The sequence below is a fragment of the Myodes glareolus genome, chromosome 27 (genome assembly GCF_982192425.1).
Source record: "Myodes glareolus chromosome 27, mMyoGla1.1, whole genome shotgun sequence".
Taxonomy (NCBI): domain Eukaryota; kingdom Metazoa; phylum Chordata; class Mammalia; order Rodentia; family Cricetidae; genus Myodes; species Myodes glareolus.
Genome location: NC_142052.1, coordinates 176,094 through 180,621, shown reverse-complemented (window position 1 = coordinate 180,621; position 4,528 = coordinate 176,094).

Below are 4,528 nucleotides of genomic sequence, written 5' to 3'. Positions count from 1 at the left end.
TTCTCATCCCTTTGAGAATAAAGGGTGGGGGTATCACAATTTGTTCTTTTTCCTTTTCTATTTTTTTATCTTAAAGAATAGCCTCATTATGAATCTCTGGCTGTCCTGGAACTCACTGTATAGACTAAGATTTTGTAGACTATCAGAGAGATTTGACCACCTTATCTCTGGATACCTGAATTATAGTTGGGCACATCACAAACAACTCAATTAGTTCTTTTTGTTGTTCAAAACAGGGTTTCTTTGGGTAGTCTTGGTTGTTCAGTAACTAGCTATGTAGACCAGGCTGACCTTGAATTTATAGAGATCTTTCTTTCTCACACTATGTAGTTGAGAATTGCTTTGAACACCTAATCCTGCTTTTGCTGCTCAGTGCTGGAAAGAAAGCCCTGCAACTGCTTCAAGGCTGGGCCTTAATTGGTCAGTGAGAAGAAATATTGATGAGTAAATGAGCATCCTCCAACTAATTTGGATTTTATTGTGAACTTGCAAATGAAGAGAGACTTTTGTAAGAATTGAGTTCACTGACAAACTCTAAAGCAGGTGTCACCCCAGCAGAGAGAGGGATGGGCAAAAAGGAGCAGGGAAGTTTCCCCACCTAGAACATAGCTCACATTAGAAATAAGTAGTGGAGTAATCAATTTTAGATGATTCCTAAATGTTCTGACTGGCCATTTCTTGCATCCACAGAGCAAGGAGTCAAGCATCTGGATAAAGAACTGAACTTATTATGAAATCAAATTACAGTAGTTACACTAGTCTGACCAAAATAGAACTGGATAAAATGGTGTGGCCCTGTTTAAAAGAACTGTTATTTTACATATTTAAGATGACAGCCTGAGATAGAATGTGTGACTAATACTTAGTGTACTCTATCATAAATTACTAGTCTTTGGAGCACATGACCCTAAACTTGTTTCACCTTTTTAGATTAATTTTTGTGGATTATAATCACATCATTTCTATCATCTCTTTCTTGCCTCTAAGACATTCCAAAAATTAGAAAACTTACAAATTTTGCTTTAACAAAAGTTACTCTATGAATGTGACCTCTGTTTGGCTTCAGGACATCTGAGATATGGGGGAAAGGGCTGATTACACTGGTCAGTGACTCTATAATGGAACACACACACAAGGGAAACCATATCTTGGAAGAGGAACAGGAAGTGTTCTGAGAGACTGGAAGAATTTCTACTAAAATACCAGTTTTCCAGACTAGAGCCCTGTATTCCCCTAGTGTGGAATGGCAGAGCTGGGAAGGGCTGTGCTGGCTTAGTCATTTGATTTCTGCTCATCTAGTAGGGGAACTATTACTGTCTTGAGTCTCAGCTGGGCATGCCTAGCTATTGAGGGACTCTGGGAAAGCCTAGCAATCAGAAGCACCAGTGGAAAGTAGATTGTGAGCCATGAGGGAGCCAATAGGAAGCCATGAGAGTTTGCTTTTTTTGTTACCCTAAATTGTATAGTCGATTTCTACTTCCAGTTCTTATTTCACCTCCCTCTGAAGAGGTAACACTAACCACCATTATGGGATTGCAGCAACTACTTGATCTGCTTTCTTGCAGTTGAATTTGGGTTATCAGGTGGCAGGATTGTGATACCCTTCCAGAGAACCTCTCATAAAGACCAAACTCTCAGATGCAGACAGAAAAGCAATTCCTTTATTGTTGTCTGGGAAGCATAAAAATGTCCAAAGTCCATAAGACATTCTTGATAGGCTCACAATAGCCCCTACCTGTTATAGTTTTCCATTTAACTTCTACAGTAGGTCTCCAGAGTGATGAGCCCACAACCAACTGTCACACCCTTTTTTACCTGTTTTATTAGCCAAAAGTAAGCATGAAGCTCTCCACACGTGGCTTCTGGATAGAGAGAGACGAGGTATTTAGCATAATTTAATTTGAATCTTAAAACAATAAATGCCCTGTCCTTCTTTGCTGTGGGGTGTAACACCCGATTTTGAGTTACCCCCTTGGTATAGTTTGTGCGTTTTCGTACTGATCGTGAGTTGGGCAAAGGCCTGGAGATTGAAAGAAATATACAAGAGACCTGGGTCATTTGAAAGGAGATCAGTTGAATGTCATTTTATTTAGCTTTTTGTAAAACTAATATACTTTGGCTGTCGTAAAAGGATTACCTCCCAGGCAGGTGGCCCTGGCTGCTGCAATAATGATTTTTTCTCAGGCAGGTGGGAAATTACCATACCAAAGATGAAACAATGCCCTTCAGCTAATCATCAGGCTAGGGCAGAGGGAGTATAGAAGCAAACAGGATGCTTAGCCAGCTGGCCAGAAACTGTCCTTGATATTCACCTCAAGGAGCAAGGGTAGACTGGGCCCTACAGGTCCCCCTTTTATATAAATTATATGACTAGGCCTGTCTTGGGTGGCATTGGATGTCAGGCAATACCTCTTACCCGTCATAGGAAGCATCCAGGTCAAAACACATTTTCTGTCTTAGGTTGGGGCAGCCCCCCCCCAAAACCTTACCCGTCATTGGCTCACTAGTCACCCATCACCAAGTTTAGCCAGATTTGTGTTGAAAGATATTTCGGGGCAAAAGCTAAGAGGACTTGCCACGTGGCAATATTGACCTGAGCTTGCCTTTGGCTCTGGTACCATGAAACCATGAAGATGCTCCAGCACATATAAGCATTTCTAAAGGAGACTGTGTCTGTTTAATCCTAAATAAATCTGTCCAAAATGGAGCCCTTTAAGTAAGGTCTTAGCATTGGTGGAAGGAAACCTGGTATAGTTAACTAGAATAATAATAATAGTCAATTTGTAAATCTTGTATTTCAGGGTCCATGAATAACAGCAAAAAGCCTTTTCTGTAACCTAGCAGAGGTCAAAACCCACAACCAAATGCAAGATTAACTGTAGTATTTAATTGTAAATTTAGCTCAATTTGAATGGCCAAGGCATTTGCAACCTGCCCTGATAAGGTATCCATTGTGCTAGCAGAAGCAGCTAATTGATTAAAGGAAAAATCCAGCAGCATTATTCGCTCTGACAGCCACAGCAATGGCTGCCAATAACATGGGAAGGGTAGATAGGTAAAGGAACAATCCTTGGCATTTGGACCACCATAGCCAGCTCCTCAGGAACCCAGCAACTCTTTAGTTGGCAAGCCAGTGTCTGCTGGATCTCTTGGTTCTGTCCTGTCTTCAGGCTTCTGGACAGGAAAAGCCATAGCATGTACCAGACACTCAGGTACCCAAATTGGATTGTTAGCATCCTGTGGGAAAACATAAACAGCTCCTCTACCCCACATTAGTACAGGATCTGGACCATACCAGGTGCCACCTGTTAGATTTTTTTATTTAACATGAGGTATCCCAGAAGAATTTGGCCGCCAATGTCGCTCAGCAGCGGTCTGAGATTGAGCATCAACAGTCAAAAAAATTTAAAATGTATAATATAAAAGACAAATGGTCTTTGGGGGTGGAACCATAATCCCCCTTTTTTGTTTTATGCAAATAAGCTTTGAGCTTACGATGCATTCGTTCTACTATAGCTTGTCCTTGAGGATTATAGGGTATACCCGATTTATGAGAAATAGAAAACTCAGAGCAAAATTTAGCAAAGCCAGTGCTGGTGTAGGCTGGTCCATTATCAGTTTTTATAGTTTTTGGAACTCCCATGTAGGCAAAAGCCTGGAGACAGTGACTTTTAACATCCCGTAATTTTTCTCCTGTATGAGCTGAGGCAAAAATAAGATGAAAATATGTATCCAAGGTTACGTGAACATATTGCATGTGCCCAAAAGAAGGAACGTGGGTAACATCCATTTGTCATAAATGATTAGGAGCAAGCCCATGAGGATTAACTCCCAAATGGGGAACAGTCAAAAGTTTTGTACATAAAGAGCATTTTTTAACATATCAGTGGCTTGCTCTCAAGATATCTTAAAATGAAATCTTAAAGACCCAGCATTGAGATGAAAATGATTATTGTCCCGCGCTACCGTCTCGCCAGCAAGAACCATGCGGTACACATAGGATATTTTTGCAGTAAAGCTTTAATGCCCCTTGGGAGAGCGGGCATCAGCCAACATGGCGGAGACCCAGATAAGATGGAACCCAACCCTTATAAAGGAAACAGTCCTCGCTTTTGACGTGTCATTCTTGGATGGGTCCATTGCCCATTATTCCAGATGATGCCTCGGAAGTAGGCAGGGACGCAGCGGTAGAGAGTTACCAAGCATGTGCGCTGGGATTAAAGGCGTGTGCTACATCACCTTGAACTCATAGAGATCTGCTTGTCTCTGCCTCCCAGGCATTGGGACCAAAGGCGTATATTATCACGCCTTGAGGTCATAGAGGTCAATCTGCCTCTGCTGCCCAGGCATCAGGACTAAAGGCGTGTACCGCCATACCTTGGGGTCACAGAGGTCAATCTTTACCTTTGTTCCTAGAAGCAATGGAGAATGTGGTCCGGCCCTCCATATATCCCCCTTTTTTTATTTTTTTGTAGAAAAAAATAATAAATTTGTAGAAAGGCAATTCCCTAGGAAGGTAAAGATAGAG